The 22,120-nt window shown below is 38.3% G+C and overlaps 1 protein-coding gene across 1 annotated transcript in view; it reads left to right on the forward strand.

Moving 5' to 3' along the window:
- Positions 1-174: 174 nt before the first annotated feature.
- Positions 175-22,120, forward strand: part of IGF2BP3 (insulin-like growth factor 2 mRNA binding protein 3) — a 117,063-nt gene continuing 95,117 nt past the window's right edge. The window contains exon 1 of the mRNA XM_010007584.1: positions 175-234. The gene's annotated coding sequence lies outside the window, so the exon portion shown is untranslated. The remainder of the gene's footprint in view (positions 235-22,120) is intronic.

Here is a 22,120-nt window from a genome sequence, read left to right on the forward strand (position 1 = left end):
TGTCGGGCGCCGGTCCCCGCTCCGCCGCTGCCCGCGCTGCCGGGGGGTGATGGGCTAACGTGTTGCGCTCCCCTTTCCTTCTTCACGCTCCCGCAAACCCGCGCCGGGAGACGGGCTGGCGGGGAACGTGCGGCCGCGCTCAGATATCTTCCGCTTTCTGTTTATTTCTGCAGGTAAAGTGGAGCTGCACGGGAAACTCATAGAAGTTGAACATTCGGTCCCTAAAAGGCAAAGGTAATTCATTTTTGTTCTTTCCCCCCCTCAGTTACCCGGTGAAAAGCAATTTGAAAATTGCTTAGGTTTGTCTTTCTTTTCCTGGTAGATAAATGAACCGCTTTCTTAAGCCCACAGGCACACACACTGTGCTGGCCCGGGGGGTTTTCTAGAACCACTCCATGTAATTCTGATGTAGTATCTTGGCTGGGCAGCAGTGGTAGTATTTATTTTTGTTTTTTGGGGTGTTTTTTATTTTTTTTATAAAGCTTTTTTTTTTTTTTTGGTGGGAGTAGCAAGTTGTTAAGATTCGATGGCAAATGATTGTGAAGATTTTAAAATTTAAAGTTCTGTGAGAAGAGTTAAAATCTGGGTGTTAGCAGGAAATGAAATGTGGTGTCATGACCTGTGTGACGGGCAAACACATGAGCTTTGCTCCAGCAACAAAAAGCATCTTGTTAATATACTGGTTTATATATATATATATTATATATTTATTCTGCTATGTTGGAGTCTGCAGCGTTTTAGAGGCATGTAATAGAAATCTCATCTGTACTTGAGTGGATTTTTCATCACTATTTTGAGCTGGTCTGTAGAAGCAGCAGCAGGATGACTTCTTCCCAATAAGGACATGATTTATGCATCCTTAATTTCTAAACGTCTGTTTAATTTTTGCAAGGTAGTAATTTTGTTGGGCCTCATGTACAGAAGTAATACTTGCAATGAAGCAGGGTAGTATTTATACTGCCTATAGCAATTCAGCCTGTTTCTTTCACAGATATTTAGATTCTAGAAAACCTGGCATACACTAGAGAGTAAGGGCAAAATAGATCAAACTTTCCACGTGCTTGTTCCTGTACTCCATTATTCAATCTGGGAAGTATGTCTGTGTAACTCTGTTAAAAGGTGATTCTACTATTTCAGGATTATTTTTAAACGTGCACTCTTTAAAGTAGTTGGTTTGGAAACGTAAATGGCTGTCTTGATGGCTTGGTATTTTGAGAGTTGAAGTTTAATTACTATTTAGTGTTAAAGAAAAGCTTCACTTGAGAAAGTGTGGAGGATTTTTGCTCTAGTTAAGGGAAGAGGGAACCCATCTCTGGAACAGTTCTGTAGCATGCTTCATGGTTGTATTTATTTCATGCTTTTCATTGGAAATTAATTTGCTGTGTGTGCTCTTACTTATTATGCAAGGTGTATAGCTTTGCTTTACAGTAGTCTATATTTCAGATCTTTTGTGTACATACAAATACTCTTGTAGGGGGGATATATTTTTTTAGATTTAAAGAGAGAATTCCATGCTATGTAAAAGCTGATTATTTTCTGTTAGTCTCTGATAAGTAAATTTATTACCATGCTTATTAGGCTTAAGCGTACACAAGTAGCATTCTATATATGCTGTTAAAAACAAGTTAATTTCACTCATAAAGGTACATTTTGAATCCCTGGTGGCCCTCAACATTTTATTTAATCATTGCCTAATGGGTTTAGAAGTATTTTCCTGTTCTTTCAGCTATGAGCTGAACTGGTGTAAAAGTCCATTCTTCATACTGGGTAGCATGTCTGTGAATTTGCCTGTGAATTGGCAGTTATCAGGAGCACACATCTGTCTGTAACTTGTTGAAAAGAATTCTGCACTGAACTTAAACACTTTTCTACGCATATGTTGCCTACATATAGGTATAATACTGAAAAAAAATTGCAAATGTAATTGTATCAGTATATCCATGTTGTTTCTCCCAAAGCCCCCCCCCCTTTTTTTTTTTTGTTAAAACACCAGTTGTGTGGTATCATGTTAGAATGTATCAGATATAGTTCAGATTTATAATGCTGTTTAACAGAGAATTAAATTGCATTTCTCATAACTGCACTTCCTTCCCCTTTGTTTCCGCTCTCCCTCTCCCAAAATCAAATATAGAAAGCCACTTAAAATTCATTCAGCGGCCTCCATATGTAAAAGTAACTCTCTTGTCCCTTTTATTGCATGTCTAATAGTTATTTTTTGGTGGGGGGCACAAAAAGCTGGAGATTTTTTCCATGTCTCTAAACATTGCTTACTGGGCGCATACTTAGAGTTGTAAGAGACGTGTAAAAACACAGTTTTCATATGTTGAGGATTTTGGTGAAGCTGGTTACTCAGATGCTTTCCAAGTAACTTTTTTGAAGTTTTTGTATCTCTTTATCCATGGGAAAGGTGTCAGAGGCCGCTGGGGTGGGGGGTGTGTGCTGCTCACCAGGCCCACCCAGTGTGTTTGCATGCTGCAAGGCTGGGGAATGCTTTCCAGCCAGCCCTGTACCCTGGAGTTAAGAGACAACGATCAGAGCAGTGGCTCCATTTAAAAAAAAAAAAAAAAAAAAAAAGAAAGTGGATATGAAAAGTCAGTCTTTCAGCTTGAGTGTACGATTGATAGTTTGGTCAAATGATTACTTCATAAGAGCAAAAGTTGTTTTGTAGCACACTGAAATTATTCAATACATGGTATTGACCTCTGCTGCTGTGAGGCTGCTTCATGGAGAGTCCTAGCTCCCCTCCTCACAACCTCCTGAGATATGATTTTTTTTTTTAAGAGTGTGTATATTATCACTCTTAAAGGTAGTTTGTGGGTATCTTTCTCCAGAAGTGGCTGAGGTGCACGGGAGGAAAGGGTAAGGGTTTGGTAATCCATATCCTCATAACATAAAAGAAGGTCAAGAGGTGGTGTCAGCTAGGGTTGCTGTAAAGTTGAGCTGAATCCAGAAAACAGTGGTGTGTGCCTGGCTTCTTATTCAGGGTCCAGTAGTCACTGCATTCCAGCTTTTGATGGATCTTCAGATTTGAAGGGGACACACCCAGGTTTACAAAATTATCTTCCTACCTGCTGTGGAAGGAAAAGGAGAGTGTGTGGCTTTCTCCTTTCCCTCCCTCTTGGAAGCATTTAAAAACAGACAAGGGGGTATGCTGCAGTTGAAAGAAGGGGCCTGGTCAAGGTTTCCTTGATGGAAGGTGGATAATTATTCTGGGGGAGGTGCAAAGTGTTTAATAAGCTCAGAGTAGATTCCTGACTTACTACTGAAATCTCAAGGGAATGCCAGAGGAATGCAGCGTTTCTGCATTCAGACCCCTCAGTGTGGAGGAAGCCTATTGCAATATTTAAAGGTTTAGGTCTCTTCATATAGAAGTTGGAGAAAGCATTGTAATAATTCTGATGGCTGGTCATGCTCTTCAAGGGAAGGTGGGGCAGTGTTAGTCACAATTGCTACTTAGAGGGGCTTTTCTCTTGCAGAGCAACAATGGAGGAGGATGGTGGCAGTTCATAATGCATGTGCAGTTGTGCTCATGAAACTTGTGTCACAGGGCTTCGTGTACTACCTTGCAGCAATCCAAGAGCAGCTGGTATCTCACAAGGCGATGTATGCTGAAATCTGATTATTCAAATGGCTCTGATGTCACTTGTGTGTGATGAGGGGGGAGGGCAGGTGCTAACTCTGGGCACCTGGGGATGTGCCTCCTGGCTGAGCTCCCATGTCCAGCTGGGTTACCCACCCAGACGTGATCCACCATGCCTGCTTCTGGGGCCTTCAGATGCCTAAAATGCTCACAACCCCTCAACTGTGGTAACGATGAGGTGTATTTCCAATTAGAAGGTGGTTGTTTGGGTTTTTTTTTCCACCTTTAGGGCTCTCAGTTGAGGAAAAAAAAAATAAATCACACTCTTTATCCAGGAGAGGAGTAGATGAAGAGGGTAGTGAAGGTACGCCTTGCGGGTAGTGCTGTCTGGTGATGAGCTGTGCTATAGGGGATGCATTGACCTGCCAGCCATGCTTCACCTCTAATACTGAGGTATTAAAAAAAAAATGGGCCTGAAATCCCTCATACAACGACCTCTCTTGAGGTGAATGTTATGCTGTTGGATGGGCATTGGATTGTGTTGCTAATTTTCAGTATAATGAGGGCTTGTGTCTTGTGTGTTATGGCTGTGGGAAATGGCTTCATAAGGCTTAAGTATGTATGGTGGCTACAATAGTCATAGTTATTAAAAATAATAATGTAGAGGCATTGATTTTTAGTTTTACTTCTGTAAATATCAAGCAAGGAGAAATATGCTGAATGCAAGAAGATCTGATAGAAAATCTGTCATTTATTAGCTGTCTTTGTGTTCTTTTCTGTGAGAAGAGGTGGAGGACCATGCCTGGGTCCAACTGGAATGTTTTTGAGAGTGAAGGACCAAAACTTTGCATGATGATTTTGGGGTTTTATTGAGCTTCCACATTTATTTTTGCAAATGTGAACAGGAAATTTAGTTTTTTCTTTTAAAGTTTTTGAAAGCTTACAATTAGAGTGGAAACAAACTTGGATAATTGTGGTGATTCCTACATAGACACCAACTCATTATGGCAAGAGCAGATTTTTTCACCACCCAGTTTAAGAGTTATTTTGTTGGGAGTTTAATTTTTATAACTCCTCTTACTGTTTGAATAAAACCTGTACAACAACCTTTCTTGTTGCAGTTTTTAAAAATAAGCTGGAGTATATGAAACACAGCTCTAAACACGTGTCGCGAAAGGTTGGTCCTGTTTTCTTTTTCGTAACTTCCCCTTACAGAAGGTACCCTGAGAACATACTTGTAGTGAACCTTAAATTGTGCATAGATATGTTCAATTTTGAAGGGGTGGATTAAAAAAAAATAACACTTTGCAAGTGTAATTAAAGGGTAGTAAAATATAATCAGGGAATGTTTTACATTTTTTTTAATTTCTCCCCTTTCTCCCCCCTCAAGCATGGGGTAATAACATGTTCCAAATTTTTGAGACCTTGAAGGTGGTGTTTTGGTGTGTGGTTTTTTTTGTTTTGTTTTGGTTTTTTTGTAAAATGGGGCTGTGTTTGTGTCAGTTGCTCTTTTAAGTGCAGAGCATAGAACTCTACAATGCTGGAGTCCTTTTATGGCTTCTGACTAGCTACTGGGTGGACTTCAAATGCTTAGTTTTGACCTAAAAAATTGTTCTATCTAACAGAAAATTTGAAGCTTCCTATAATGACCATGAGAGAGGGACCCAGGCAGAATTAAAATACACCTAATACTTAACCACGGACAGGGCTAGCTCTTCAGGGAACCTCACAAAGATTTTTTTTGCTCCTTAAACCTACTCCTCTCCTTAATGTCATCATAGTTTTTAGAATTTTATTGTCATGGGATTTTGGTAACACATAGTGCCATGAAGCACACTTAAAGACACTTTTCTGCTGATTTTATTCTTACATGAATCCAGTGAGATGAGCACAGTGCAATAATGACACAGGATTTCTTTTCCTTGTAACTTAAGAGTGAAATTTGTTATTGGAATTTAACTATTCAGAATTAGTAAATAGGTGGAGAATGGGCACAAAAATTAAATGCTGTAAAATCTAAGGACAATAACTTTTCATGTTTTAGAGGGAGAATTTTGAAGAGAGTTAATGCACTTCGTGACATTGAAGTTTTTGTAGTCCCAGAGTGTTTCAAGATGGTTCTCTCTAATGTGTGTTCTGTCATTTTCTTTTCATAAACAAAATGTTTCTTGCTTGTCAGTCCATTCTTTATCTTGAATGGTGGAGTATAGAATTATATGTTGAGTTATATGCTAATTGCTTTTGAAAGCTAAGATAAGCCCATAACTTTTCCGTATTTCATTTTCCACATCTCATCTACAAATGTGATATTGTTGCCAGAAATACTTGTGCGTTATTTAATAATTTCAGTCTGAGGCTTCCATCCGTTTTTCCTTTTCCTCAGCATGTCAAGGGTATGCACTTGTATTCCTTCCCATACTGCATCTTTGCTGTATATGTCTAACATTTGCTGTCCAAATAAATAAAATGTTGAACATACTATCCAAAATCTTCCTGGGTGTCTGGGTTTGGGGTGTGCTGGGGAGATCAGCGCAAGCCCAGTGCTTACTGGTGCTACCCAGCTTCTGTGAGCATGTTAGTCCACGTGGGTGCTTCAGTGGCAGTTGTTCCTTCTTGTCACCTAGAAAAAGTAATTTTACTTAAAAAAGTTTGTGTGGGAGCAAGAGCTCCTTTGCTCATGGCCACATTTCAGGTAACTAACAAAAAATTATAATGTTGTATTCTCTCTTGGTTTTCCTTCTTTCCAGATCCGCAGTATTGGTTTGTGAGTATGTGTTGAAAGATGCACACATTTAACCAAGAAGAAAATATTTATATTTGTAATGGGATACTTAGCAAGTAAAGTTTGTTACTATGGTCAATATTGGGCTCAATGTTAAAATACTCTACATGTAGGGCAAAGCAAGGTGGTGTTTTCCAGGTTTTTTTCTGCAAGTGTGTTGAAATTTCAAAATGGAAGATATAAATCATAATATTATTTGTGATTTTGCTGAGGTGTATTATCATGGCAGCTGCCACAAGAAAAATCTGTAGGATAAAAGCAGTCTTCTGTGCAATGTAACCTTAGCAGCAATGTGTCTCCCCTGTTGCCTGCCTCTTCATGGTGCAGTGGAATCAGCATCAGCTAAAACTGTCCTTTTGTAAATCTGGACAGAAAACTGGCTCTAACACGTAAAAGGAGGCATTCTGGTTTTTTTAATAGAGTGAAAATTTGGGTAATAACACAGATAACAATGAGTCAGAGGGATAAGACTCTTCAATACTTAGTCCATACCCAAAGAAACAAAAATGTCTTGAAATGAAAGGTCTTCAGCTGGGTAGGGCCTGACTCCATTTTAATTTTTTTGGTGTCTTTATTGTTTTGTGCCTGTAGTCTGATTGGTGAGAAATAACTTCAAATGTTTCAAGGAGAAAGTGTATGTGTTCACATATATGTATATGCACATGCATTGTAAAAGATTATATTACCATAAAACAATTTGCAGTTTAAGAGAAGACCATCTGAAAATATGTGGAGAACTTATAAAAGTACTAAGTTGTGGGGTGTTTGTTTTTTTTGTTAGTACTAGTACACTTGAACACAACTGGAGCTGATTGTTCACTTTTGAAAGATTAATTTTCATGCTCAGTTGAACTTAAGGAACGCTATTTTAAAATATGTAGTCTGCACCATGTGTCTAATACATTTTTCCCCTTTGTGGAAATAGAAGTGCTTTATTGTTTTAGTAAATTCATTTAAATTTTAAATGTTATATGTATAGGTCCCACTTTTTTTTTCCTGAAAAATGGAGCTTGCTTCACCTTAAGGGAACCTTAAATACTGTAGTGCAGAAATGAAAATTCCAGTTAGAGGGAACTCTATTCTGTTTGAATAAAAATTTCTCTTGGAGAAAAGGTAATCTTAAGTTGTTACTTGGGTAACTTGTTGCTTTCCTGAAGGCTGATGTGAAATAGCAGTTAGGGGTGAAGTAAGAAGCTGTTTGGGTTTGGAATTCTGTTAAGTATCTAGCATGCATGGGTCAAGGCAGGACTGCAATTTTCTAGCAATAAACAGGGCAGGATGACTATGACAAAGTGAGGCTGGGGGGGAAACCCTTGAGTGAATTGAACTCTGCTGTTGTCCCATTCAGCTTTCATCCTGCCCCTTCTCCCCTGCCCTCTGAGGAAGTCCTTGCCATGCTGCAGGGAGGCTCTTGAGAAACTGAGTTTGCAAAGCTGCCCCAGCTTTGACAGGGGAAATGCACATACTGTCTAGCAAAGGCAAAAGACACAAGTGTGGTGGTGTTGTTGTTGTTTTAAATAATCGATCATCCAGAAGTGTATTTTTGGTGCTAGAGTGCATTTGGTTTATACCTATAGAGGAGATTCACTATCTGATGGCGGCCTCCTAGTTATTGTGGAAGAATTGTTCAGTTTTTCCTCCTACATCTAGAGTAAAAATTTTAAAACAATGTGTCTCTAGGGCAGTACTTGAAAAACAATCTGTAGGATGTTTGAGGAATTTAAGTAGTAGTTTAACCCGAAGTAATGAACTACACTATAATGTAAACCATGTATTTCCCTGATGTGAGTTAAAATTCTGATAAAAATGCTTTAAATTATTTTGCAGTGGAAGTTTTGCGGCAACCTAAAGTGGGTAGTGATTAGAAAAAAATAACTAAAATCGATTTGTTTACGTCTTGGAGAATATTGTTACTGAATTTGAAATATTGGTTCAGATGAGTTTGCTAATTGTATAGTAGCTTACACAGGCTCCCCCTGCAATCGAGGTGTTGCTCTGTTTACAGATGTGTACTACTGTGCTGTAAAGGAAAAAAAATGCTGAGGAGACTGGATCCATGAATGATCCACATCTTTCTTTGTGGAAAACCAGTGCTCTGGTGTGTGGAGGGAGTTATTTGACAGGGTCAAGTGAGAGGGATTCGATACTAAGTGTCTCTTAGTGGTATTGATCACAGTGGGTGCTGGTGCTGATTAATGAGAGTTCTTATGTGGTGAGCTTTCTTGTTGATAGAAGTTTGGTTATTTAAGCAAGTCCTAGGTGGTGGTGGGCAGCAGCATTACTTGGTGACAAATAGCTAAAAACTGTGGTTGCTAACCAGGAGGTACTCCTATTGACCTTAACAAAAGAATATTTAATTTTGTTGCTTGATTGTATGAACTTCGCACCTGCACAGAAAAGTTGATGTAGGATACTCTTAAGATATGCACAACTTTCAGGGATACTAGGTGTTTAAAGCTGTATACAAATTCAAGTTATCTTTCAATTCCAAATACACACTAAGAGAAGGTAAGCACGTAGTTTAATGTGATCTGTAGATTTAGTAACACAGGCCAGGTATTTAAGTGGATTTTAATAACCTGTACAAAATAAATCAAATGCTCTTAGAGTCATAGCAAATATGTTTTTAATATTGTGCGCGCATAATTAAATTGATTTTCAGGGTTTACTGCTGATGTCCAGTAGCAGTGGTGTAAAGTTGCTCTCGTACTGCTAATACTGGTTCATTTAAAGATGCACACAAATGCTTATTCTATTAAATTATTTTTCTTAAAAACATCCCTGCTCAAAAAAAAGGCCAAAACAAACAAACAAACAAAAATCCCAGCAAACTTGGCTGCTATCTTAAACAAGAAGTGACTATTGACATGTAAATATATCCCCAAATCTGCACTAAACAGAACTGTAAACTTCAGGTAAAAGTTGTGGAGTACACACCCTTTGTACAACTGGATTTGATGACAAATATTCAATTAAACCCAAATCATGAGCAAAATCACCGTTTCAGGTATGTAACGTGTTTAATCCATATAGAGTTGATGTTACACATCACTCCTTGAAAGTGCTCTTGGGAAAAGCTTTAGAAGATTTATCATTACAATTTGTAGAGCCCTCCAATCTTTCAGATTGAGTTAAAGACTGCCTTACCTTTGTGTTTGACTAGCTGCAGTAAAATCACAAAATTTCCTTCACTTTCCATGGTTGGCTGTTGCTTGCATCTGTGGCAAATAACGAGCCTAATTACATTTCTTTTCTTCCTGGCCCCTTTGCTCACATCACCTGGTTCCTACAGTTCACTTGCTGTGACTGTTGGTGGTTTTGCATACGTTGGATGGAGTTCAGCATCCTAACATGGAAATGCCAGTTCTGAATGCATGAACGGCAGTACAGATCCAGCTCTGCACGTGTGGTTACGTCAGTCTCCTGCTGCACAGCAGGGCTGTGTTTTGTACTGCAGCTTTTCAAAATGGCTTTGCAAATGAAAGTAAGCTTGAGCTATCTTAACTCTTTAGCTATGGTGTGGTGGTGGTAATGACATGTGGTTCTGTATTCCAGAAAGCTACTCTTAGTAGTGCTGGCTTGTGTCACTGGGTGTATCATTTTGGGTGGTACCCTTCAGAGGAAAAAAAGGAGGGGGAAAGAAAAGGCAAGGCATGGAAAAGTCTGTCCAATACTTAGTCATGTTTCACCACAATGAAGCCCTGGTTGTTTCTGAGGGAAAAATGGTGCCTGAGCAGTGCTGTTTTTCTGTAGGTGGCTGTGGTGTGTGCCCTACCTGAGGGACCTGGGCTAGATGAGGAGAGCTTTGTCTGCCTTGGGGGGCAGAGCAGGTGCCCTGACCTGTTTCCTTTCTTTCTATAGCATCTAGCTCTGTGAACTTTCCTTGCACTCTGTGGATAACGTGCATGTGGTTACAAACTATTAAAGCATGTCTTTGAGGTTTGGGGGAGGAGAGGGAGGGAGTGATTGCATTGTTTGGGGAGTTTTGGTAGCTCCAGTTCTGGTTGTTACTGGTGGTTGTCTGTTATTGTGTAGTCCAGTACTAGGCACGAAGCTGGTGCCAGCATAGTTTGAAGTTTTGGGGGGTGATGGTGAGGGAGATGAATGAAGAAGACATACAAACAGTAGTGTTAGCAGAAAATGATTAGTAGCTCCTCAAAAGGATGACTTCTTTCAGGGGTTGAATATTTATCTTATAGCATCATAGTCTTATGCTGATTTTTAAATCTTTTTTTTTGGTAAATGGGTATTTTTAGCTTATTCCTTCTCTTTATTTCTTTAAAGTGTTCTTAAAGCCTCAATTATTGGACATATCTATATGCAGATGGAATAGTTGGATTTCAAAGCTTTGAAAGCTGTATTTAAACTATGCTAATCTATGCTCACAAGTAAAAGCAACTTGATCTACTAGTGGGAGCAGGTACCACCTAATCTAGGTATCTCTGTTAACAAATTAGCACAATATTATTGTAATAAGAAGACAGTAATTACTGTCTTGGTGCGATAATAAGTTTACACATCTGTATACAGACTAAATTTGAAGTAATTAACTACTAAATAATTTATTAAACTTGGTCAAAATTATAATCCTTCACATGCACTTTGTTCCTAATCTTAATATTAAATACCTAGCAAAGCACTATGTGTCTGAAAACTACAAGTTACTAAGTGTAAACAACATTGACTTTGATGATGAACTTGCAAATTATACTTACGAATTAACTGGTTAGCTGTAGCATGATACGGGCCTTTTCTCTACTTTGAAACTAATCCAGATTTTCAATTTAGCTTGATTTAATACGACATGAACTAAAACAATGTTAATGTTAAATGCTACACTGTGTAAAGACTAGTTTTCCATGCAGATATATAAAATCTATCTTTTATTCTCTGATCATAACAGTGTGTTTAAATCTACACTGACAGTGAAAAAGTCAAAGCTCGCTGTCATGGCAGCCTCAAAACAGGCACATATTCTGTTTTCTGTGGAAAAACAATGAAAAATAATGCAGTTATTTAAAAGGTGATAGTGGCTATCCAATGATTGCTTTATTATGTCACTTCTTAAAATTGCAACAGTCTTGTCTAGTATGAAATAATTAATTTAAAGAAGGTTACTAAGGAAAACACACACCTCTTATATGGAAGTGGTTTTTAAGCATAGCTTGCCTTTGAAAGCAATTGTAAAATTAAAATGTTCCAACATTTTAAAGTTTTAAATAATTGAATTTTAGTTGTTGACTTTTCCTGTTGAAAAGAATTAAATGATACTCTAAGGTTTTCATCAAGGCCTGGCACGAAAGCTCAGGAGCTGCTTTTGTACTGTACACTACGTAAAGCCTGCGTGCTCTGATCTTAGCTGCTATGACAAGAGCACCAAAGGTTGTTTTGATAAATCTTAAAAATGAAGCTTAATGGAAGATATAATTAACAGTATTTCTATTAAGTAAATATAAAAAAAATGCATAAGACTCTTTATGCACAAGATGTGATGTGTTAATTATGGTAGTACAAAATATTTACTCTGAATGTGCATTTACTAGTGTAGGTGTATTTACCGTGATCAAAATTATTGCTCCATAAAACAGGATAAAATAAGCTTTGTTGACAATAGAAAACTTTGTATGGTTGTTACTACTTTATTTATAAAGCTTCTTAAAACACATTAATTGAAACATTACATTTTCCCGATAACATGTCTTTAGATCAAAACTTAATGTAGGAAATACTGTGTATGTGTGAAAAGTGTGTATATTATTTAGCTCCACATCCCAATTGAAAGGTGGTGTGTTCTATGTTTTGAGGCTATAAACTTTTTGAGGGGAGACTATATAGTTTCTCTAAATAACGTGTAGCTTTTTCCTCTAAGTACAGCTATGAAATAATTTTATTTGGTTTATTTGCTCACACAATTTTTGTTTAATTGAATAAGATTTCATTTTTTTTTGTGTGTGGAGAACTCTTCAGAGAAAAATACTTAAAATAAATTAGAATGTCTGAAAATCATGAGCAACATTTGTTTATTTTTTAAAGTGATTTAAGTATTGAAAAATTATGTGAATTTTTCTCTTTTGTTTTGGTTTTTTGGGTTTTTTTGTGGGATTCTTTATTTTTTTTTATTTTTTATTCTGCATCTGGTGACGTTCGGCATAAAAGTGACAAAGCCAAACAGCAAACTGGTCACTTCCTATGACTTCTGGGTTTTAACACGGTCAGAGAAAGGAAGGAAAACTATTTCGTGGTGATTGTGCAAAACCCACACGTTCTAGCACTCCTCTGGTAGAGGTGTTACATCTCATCTGCTTCAGGCTGCTTAATCAGTTTTAAGGCCACATGGAATTGCCATTAACAAGGCCCAGCACTTAAGTGCTATTTCTTCTTGTTGGTATTCAATTAGTTCAACAAAGTATCCTAGTAAAATAATTACTGGAGCATCGAAGTGAGAATTGGTATCTGTGTAGTGTCTTAGTTATCATGTACATCAGTTTATATTTTAAAGCTTCTGGTTTTGTTTATGTGTTTGGTATTTTTTTTAACTTGTGTCAATAAGCTTTAATATACTGAAAATTTGAGATGGAAAAACTTTCTTATTTTGAAGTAAAATAATAGGAAATGTACAGTAAATTTGACATTTCTTCTGTTGAAGCACTGATGAAGTATTCTACTTAATCTATGACTGTTAGTGTGGTCTAGAAGATGTAAAAGAAGCTATTTGGCTACTGCTTTTAAAAGTTTAGTTGGGTTTTCTTGAGATTGGAGAGTGGAAAGTAGTAATGAGGAAATATTTTATTAAAAAAAAACAACACAACAAAAAACAAAGCCAAAGCAACAACCTACCTTATTCACATGAGCAGGCTAATTGCAGGTCTTTGTTAGGCTTTGCCAGAACATCAGGTGATAAGCATAGTGTACCCTTTAAATGCTTGATTATCATGTCATTATAAAGCTGTCCTCTTCCAAAGCTGTCATTTACATTTTTTTTCTGAAAAAAAGTAATAAAAATGGAAGTTTCAGTCAGGATGAATGCAGAGTGAAAGCCATGGATGCATGTCCATGTACATGCACACACCTTCTACATTCTTTAAGAGTGGTTTTAAACACTGGAAAGAGCCTGAAATGTGTGACTGTACATTTGAAAGTGTTGACTTACTCTGTGCTCTTGTTCACTGCTTATAGTTTTTGTTCTTTTAAGTACTAGAAATTTATTAATATTATTATATTGACAATTGCCTAAATGAAATAGTTTACTCTTGTTAATGTCCTTTTATAATACGTAAGAGACTTAAAATTTTGACTGTTAGCTGAAGTTACATGCTTACTCTTAAAATCAGACTAAGCAAGATTTTAAACTTTTTTCTAGTTATAGCATGTAAATTTTGGAGTCAGATGGTGCTTTCAGCAGTACGAGTGTTTCAGTATGTTTCCATTTCCCAAACCCCACAGAAATCTTAGTTTACTGAGATAATTTTAGGAATTGGCCTTTAATTTATTCTTTTTTAGTAGTGAGAGGTAGGAAACCAGGTTGTCTTAAGAGGCAGCGGAGCAGTGTGTGATGGGATGGGGTCCTACACCACCCTAACATCTTTCTCAGTTTAAGCTAAGTACCCTGATCTGTCTGAAAGGTTTAAATCAGATACTTAATTGCAAAAAAGGTAGCAAACAGAGGCTTGCTGCTCTCTTGTGTGACAGAGGTCTTTCAGTTACATGCTATAAGTGTATAGGGGGAGCAACTCCTTCTGTTTTATTTCAAGCCTTATTTTGCTTCCCCACCCACAGACCAAAATTGAATTTGACTAGATAATCTGGAGCATACAGTGACTTGAAACTGAGTATGAGCAGCCATACTTTCACTTGAGCCCAACCAAAGAGACCAAAACAAGTTAGACTCACAGTTTATGGTTGCAGTGTGAGGAATCTGGAGAGCACTTCCGATGTCTTCTGCAAATACAGGCTCCTGGCTGAGAAAGTTGGTCACAGCAATGTGGTGGCTACCAAGTTTGTCTATCAATGCTGCTAATTTTATTTGGATACTTCAGTCTGAGAAGGGTAAATCACTGAGCTATTGTTAAGATCTAAACTGGTGTTGTATCTCCCATACAAAAAAAGTGGCCAAAACGTTCACATTGTACATGGTATCCGTGTCACTTATTTCCATCAGGTTTCTAACTAATGTGCAAAACGTGTAAGTGGTGGTAGTAGGGAAGGCGTGCAAAGTAAAAGCACTGTGAGGGCATATCCAGTAGCTGCTTTGTGGGATGAAGGATCTTGTTGGCTTTTTAATTATTAGAGCCTTGGTATTTTTTTTTCTTCAAACATGAAGTAAAAAGGATCCTGAAGTCTCCTACACCAGCTCTTTCTCCTTCTTAGGTACTTTAAAAGGAGCTGAATTCACTGGAAAAAAAAAATAAATCTTTTTCTTTCCCCATCTTAGTGTTCTTCCCCCTCCACCCCCCGCCCCAACTTGGGCATGTATTGCAGGGGCATCATATGCAAGTTTCAGTCTACAGCAGCTTCTTACAGGTGGAGGAAAACTTTGTTGTTAGTCTGTAATGGAAATATTGACTGTTTCAATTAGCAGAGCCCCTGTGGGCACTAGAAAACAGGTGAGGGAAGGGAAGAAGCCTTTAGCTAGTTCAGTGACTGAGGCAAAGGAGGGATGGGAAAGAGAGAGAAAAGATGAGCATTGTGTCCCATCTTTAGGCGATTACTAATTCATACAGTTAGAATTTAAAATATACTTTGTTTTGCATCTCTAGAAACCCTTTTACATCTAAAGATGTTGTTTTCAGTCTTTCATATACCTTCTGAGTGTTTTTACTGTTATCCACAACCCAATTAATTGGAAGTTAGTGGTGGGGTGGGAGAATAAAATGATAAGTGGCCATAGCTCTGAAATGTTTGGTCAACAAACTAAGCTCAGTCGTACAATTATTTAAGGAATATAGGCCCCTGCTTTGAGGAGGAGAAGGAGGGGAAAGAGAAACTGTGGCATTCAGAGAAAAAACAAACACCTCCCCACACCCTGCCCCAACAAACAGGGAAAAAAAAAACCACAACAAACCAAACCCAAAACTAACCCCCAAAGAAGCCCCACATTTGTTTCTCTGAATAATTTCAGCATAGAGAAAGAGAAAAGACCTGATGTGTCAGAAGCCACAAAGGTAAATGAAAGCCCATTCTCCTAAAGAATAGTAGAACTTGCCATTAAATGTAATGCAGTGCTTAATAATTGAATTTAAAAAGATTTGTAAGAGCCTCCTCTCATTAACACCACCTGGAAAATGAAAGTTTTTTGAATGACAAATTCAACATTTACATGGAAATAGCAGAATATTTAGAATTTTATTTTTAAAATGTCTTTATGGACCACTCAAGGGAATTTACAAATAATTAATATAAGCTTTTAGTGTAATTAGTGATGTGAAGAGCTGTCAAATTGAAATCTTGAAGGTAATAAGTGAAAACTTACTGTTTGGCCAATCTACACAAACATAAGGACTACAGTCTGTCTTACGTTGGTTTATTTAGCTATTTTGTGTGGTGTAACTTGGATGTGCTGATATAAATAATCTGGTTGTGCTTCTTGAGCTATCCTATCCTGTCCACAAATATCCAGTCTCTAAATTTTAGAGTATTTGAGTTAATTGTGCAAGGAGAGGGCAGCCCTGTACCCAGTCATTCGGGTGGGAGCTGTGGTTTGTCCTGGCCCCAGAGGCAGCTTTCGGATCCTTCATCCTGGTGGAAAGTAGTAAGCAAATCTGATGTTTTGCAAGCACTGGTAGGAAATTTGATCATGGGCACAGAGGGATCTGTGTGGTAATCCAGCAGCCAGATTTTCATCTTGAACGCTGAGCTAAAACACCTCTCCAAAGCAGCTACTTTGGTGTGTTGTATGTGCAAGATGAAAGGGGGAAGGTGCAGTTAGGAGCCAACCATTGTGTCTTGCGTGAGCTTTAAGGAAAATTTTTCTTTGTCTAAATTTTATGGGAAACCCCTATTCTGAGTGGTAGTACAGGGTGCTTTTATCCAGGTCTGGGATTAAATAATGAGGCAACACAAAGAGAAGTATTACTGCAGTTTGCCTGTGGCTTAGCCAGGCTTTGTCTGCTTGAATTGCTGAATTGGGTCTGAAATTGGAGCAATAACGTTTTCTCCAAGTTTTTTGCTGTCCAGATCAGTGTAGAAATAAAAAGTGGTGATGTTTGTTAACAAGTTGGTATTTTAAACCATTCTCCATTTTTCTGTAAGATATCAGGATGAACTTTGGTTCATAAACTGATGGCTCTTCTAGTAAAGTACAGTAACTGTCATCAGTGTGCCTTGTAATACATACTAGAAATTCATTACCTTTTAACAGAATTGATATAAAAACCTGTTTGTCACTTTAATGAATCTGAGTAGTTTTGTTGTTTTTTTGGTTTTTTTTTTAACAGATATTCAGTGTACTTTCTTTTTAGGTAGGGAGTGTGACTGCTTTTGTATTTATCAGAACTACTTTTTAGAGTAAACAAATTGAGATTTTTGTAATTGTGTATGTATATACATGTATAGTTTTATATGTATATAAAGATGGCTTATAATGCACGTTTATTAAGCTTTGTTTGGATAGACTTTTTACTATTTGTTAGGTGCTTTCAGGAAACAGATCTAACAACTTAAAAAGACTGAGAAGCCTACTTGAACCCAAGTTTCAGTGTGAAGTAAGGAGGCAAGCAGAGGCCACAGCACCTCTTAACAGGACAAGTTAGTATGCTTGCCATGAACAAAGTTATAAGAAGAATCCCCCACCTTTTAATTAAAAAAAAACAAGCAACAAACAAAAAACAAACATGCTTCTGCTTTTCTCCACCCAACCACACTAACAGAATTTGAGTTAAGGATTTCTTATTTTGTCCTGTAAACCTGCTTTTTTCCTCCCACTATATGAGCATTAAAATCACTGATTCACTCTGTTGTGATCTAGCATCAGCTACTTGAAGCAACCTGAGGGGGAGAAATTAATAAACTCTGAGTGGGGGTAGCTTTTTGTGTTGGGTTTTTCTTGCCTGTTTTTATTTTGCTGTCTGCAGTATAAACAATAAGACACCTCTCCCCCTATAAAACAGTTGACTAACAGCAGTTTCCCATTTGGCCATAGGAGTTGCTAGCCTTGTTTCTATGGCTATTCATGTCAGGACTTTTTATGCAGAGGTTGTCTCTTGCCATATGGCATTAGCCACAGCCTGTAGTGGGTTTTTTGGTGTGTGGTTGTTGGGTTTTTTTTTGTTTAATATTTCAACTCAAGCTATCTGTGTCAAGTTTGTGTTGCAAGTGAAGTAAGCTTGAGACATGATGCGTTTTGTCTTCATGTAGCTCTTTGGAGCCCAGGGAGAAAAAGGGCTGTTTGGGGGAATGGGTTTGCAGGGGCATCATGTGTAGCTGTGGGAGCTGGGGAATTGAGCTCGCAGGCAGTGCTGGGGAGTGATGGCACTTGGTGCTGGTGGCACACTCTGCATCTGTGCTGTTGGTGTGAGGGGCCAAGACTCTTTCCAGGTAACCAGTTTTCCAGTATGGCAGTGCCAGCCTGGACCAGACAAAATGAGTAAGCACTTGCTCATTGTGTGCTCCTGAGACTGGAAAAGGTAGACAATTTGCTTTCTGTCCCATAGGTATTGAGTTCAAATAACTGAATGGACTAACATTGTCTGTTCGCTTCATCTCATTTCAAACAGGTTTAACACTTTTTCCAAAGACTTGTTTAAAAGGTTTGTGCTTTGCGGGTTTCAGGCATTAAGTTTGTGTGTAGTTCATGTGGCTGCTGAAATAAGAGTATTACACGGCGTTATTGTTGAGAAATGGGAGTTAAGGAGCAGGAGGCAGCAGGTCTCTGGGAGGGAGGGATGATGGTATGAAGGGTCTGGTAAGAGTGTCGGTACAGAAGCAGTGTGGAAGTACAGTCCCTTCGATAGTTCTGTGTAGGCTCCCCTCTAACAGTCAAATTTTGACACACGAGATAAAAATATTATGACTGTGAGCAGGATCTTGGTATTTTATTGTTCTTTGTTTATAATTGTCTGTATTCTGTTTTTTTAAAGCTATTGTTCCTTAAGGGCAGGTGCAGACCTTTGATTTGCCTTTGCTATATGTCACATAAAGCATACAGTGAGATTGTATTATTTTATTGAGTGAAAGTGTATATGATATTTTATTTAATAGAAGGACACAAAAATGGTCATTTTTTGAGACCTTTTTAAACCAAGACTATTATAATAAATTAAAGAAAAAAAAAAGGATGTGTATAGGGAGGCAGAGAGAGAAGGGAAGAGTACATATGAAAGAATGGTGAAATTGTGTTTTCTTCCTTCCTCCAACTATGTTTTCCCAAAGACATGTTGAATATTGTTTCATATGTGGAGGATTTTTGGGAGTCAGGAGCATTGAGTGTCCCTGCACATGTATTCTCTGTACTTTAAGTATGAGAGTTTACCCCTTCAGAGATCACTGAGTTGGCTTTTAGTAAGTTATCCATTTTTATGGTATTTCTCCTTTTCTGTCTCTGTGCACATAAGTAGCACAAATACGATGCATTCCTCATGAAGGGGCACAATGACATCTTTGTTTTACCTGCTTTCAGTGTTGCAGAGACATTCATGTTCCCCTAACACCAGGCTCCATGTCTGAACATCCCTAGAATAAATATGTTGACATATGGCTGTCAGCAGTGGCTTGAACTAACTGAATCCAGGTACCTGCATAATACCCAAAAAGAAGAATTAGAATATGTGCAATTCCTCTTAAGAAAAGCAAAATGTTGCCAAATAATTGCTTATGGACTAACCTTGTACAGAAAACAGAAATCTCTTTTCTTACAAATAAAATGTGTTTTGGTTATCTTTTGAAGAGAAACAAGTGGGAATACCTGTTAGTAAGCTGTGAATTATAGGTGGATTTCAAAAACCTTCACATGATACAGAGCACGCATGTCATTTGCTCAGGCTTTCTTTTTAGTTGACATCTATTTGCAATCCCTATTTAGAATGTAAGAAATTGAGAAATCTGCTTAAACTGGAAAAAGTGCATACACAAGACTTGCATGAGTCACATTGGTGAGACAGGCTGGCAATGTTTTACTAAGGATTTATTAAGACTAGGTGAGTTATAACTTCAGTGAAACTATTGTAATAAAATACCTTCATGGAGCTTGAAAGGGCTATTTCTTGTCTTACACACCTGGCATTATTGCAAGTAGTTGTAAAGTAATAAAACTTAAGATTACTTCAAAACAGAATTAAACAAAACTGTCTGTGGGTTTATGCTGCCTGGGGTGTGACAGCAATAGGAGCTTTGGATATGCCCTACGTTGCTGAAGAACGTAGGGTTGTGAGGAAGGTGACAAGTGCCCTAGAAGAGCTGACATTTTTCTGACATGGGAGAGTATTGCCAGGAAAACGCTCCCACGTTTTCCTTGTTCCTTTCCACATATATTGTGTAGAGTTTTGTCCCTGTACGTGCGTGTGCTTTCCGAAGTACAGAACCTATCCTCATAGGAGCTGTTGCTGCTCTGCTAAATTCAGTCAGACCCAGCCTTCTCCTTTACCCTTTCCTGTAAGTTTGCATTTGGTTTGGGATTTTTCTTGAGGAAGCCGAGAGCCGATTCTCGGTGGGTTCCCATGCAGGCGGTAGAGGCGGCTGCGGATGTCGAAGGAGGAGCGATTTCTCCAAGCAGGAGCTCTGCAGGTTGTTGGAGCACGTGGGGGATTCAGTCTCAGCTCGCTGCGAGTTCAGTGCTTGTTCTGGTCCTGCGAACACAAAACCACCTCTGTTGCTTCTATCTACACGTTCTGTATGGGCAGCAGAACAGTAAGGGGAAGGGATTACAAGCTTTGTGTAGTTTTAGGTAATGTCAATAAATACATTTAGATTTGGTTTTCACTAGGAGCTGATAGTAACTGAAATGGAGAAGTCTCAAAAGTGCTTGTGATCTTTTTATCTTACACTGGTTCTGTGCATTTCCTCTCTTGGCCATGCAAAGCTTTATTAATTCTTCATACTGCCAATTGTGATACAAATAAGATGTAAGAAAAGAAAAAGAAAATTAAAATTTCGCTTGTGTCAATAGACACCAGATTTCGAATTTGTGCATTGGGTGACGAGTTAAAATTAGTTGCAGGACAACCAAGCAGCTGATGGAAGTGTAGTTGCAGATTATATGATTCTTACAGCTGCTGTTATATTTTTGAAGTGACCTTTCAGTTTTGTACAATAGGTGTCTCACTATTGCCATAAACTGAGGTGCACAGCAGGACTGCACCCGTTTTGTACTTGGCTTGTCATTTCCTTTGCTGCTTTATGAATGTGGTAGAGGAACTGGTAATTTTAAGGTGGCATTTCTTCCTTGCTCATCTCCCTTCCTCCTTCTCCACCCTTTCAGGATACTGAAGTTATTTTTGTGCTGGAAATATTGTTTGGCAAAGTTTTAATTTACATCAAACTTTTCAGTTGCTCAAAGCCGTGTGGGAAGATAAAAAAAAAAAACAAAACCCTAAAACCTTGTGTTATGGCCTTTTTAATTGAGTGAACTTAGAGATTGCTGTTTTGTATGTCCATCTTTCAGGTCTTGGGCAGTAAAGGAGAAGCTATGTATTTTTTCCTTCTGAAATTAAATGCAAGGTGGTAGTTGTGTGTGTGAAATTTGTGAGTGCATATGGAAAGGACTTTCCCCTCTCCTTTTCACCAGTGGACATATAGTGCTCAGCATGAGCATTTGCCTGCCTAACTTGGTGTGGAGCTGGGGTGAGACCTCTTGTTGGTGTGGTGGCTGGGCTGGTGTGTGCTTGGATCCTTCTGTGAGTGGCACTTCTTGCTACAGAACTCATTAATTTTAATTTGAATCTATAAGTGTGAAAAACTAATGGCACAGCACAGTTTGAAGCACATTGAATAGTGTATTGGCTGCCAATTTTGTGGTTTGGGATTTCTCTGCATTAAAATTTCCCAGTATTTTTAATATTGAAAGAACATCCCCTTTTATGTTATACTCTAGGATCCAACTTTGAAGTTTCAGGTTGCTGTGTGAGATTGTGATATTTCAGAGCAGTATATCACTATTTCAGGGCAATTGTTTTGTAGCAATATAACTAGATGAGGTTACAGTTTAAGGAATTTTTTGCAGATGTCAAGGAAATTACACCCCCCCCCCCCCCCCCTCCCTTTTGCAGTGAATCAGCTTCTGACTCTGCTTTGTTGGAAATTAAAGCTTAAATGGGATTGTGTGCAGTCTAGGTTTTTGTTCTTCCTTGCCTATTTTTATTATCAAATGCTGAAATTGGCTGTTGCTTCCTTGAGAATGAGTAAAAACAACTGATAAATGCTGCAAAGCGAAGACCTGTTGATCTTTTCTGGAGAAAGCATGCTTGTGGCTTGGTCTCATGGTTGCTGTAGTGCTAGGGGTGACACCTCCATGTGAGAAGCTAGGGCAAGGTGGCTTTGTGTTGTAAGCTCTGGCTGCACCCTGAACACAGCCTGTGGAGAAGAACATTTCAAGATGTAAAATATTCACTGCAGGCCTGTGTGGGTGGGTGGTAGTGATGCTAAGGAAAGGAGTGTATTTTAAAAGGATCCGAGGGGGAAAACGAAAGCTTTCGATTTTATTGCTGGATGGGAACATCTCTAAAGCTTGTTTTGTTGCAAGACTTTACTGTACTGTGTAAGTTTAAGAAACTTCTGTTCTGCTATACAAAGTCCTTAATATTTGAAGCATTTTTCTGTGAGAGGTCAGT

Source organism: Chaetura pelagica, unplaced genomic scaffold, assembly GCF_000747805.2.
Source record: "Chaetura pelagica isolate M959 unplaced genomic scaffold, ChaPel_1.0 scaffold10, whole genome shotgun sequence".
Classification (NCBI taxonomy): domain Eukaryota; kingdom Metazoa; phylum Chordata; class Aves; order Apodiformes; family Apodidae; genus Chaetura; species Chaetura pelagica.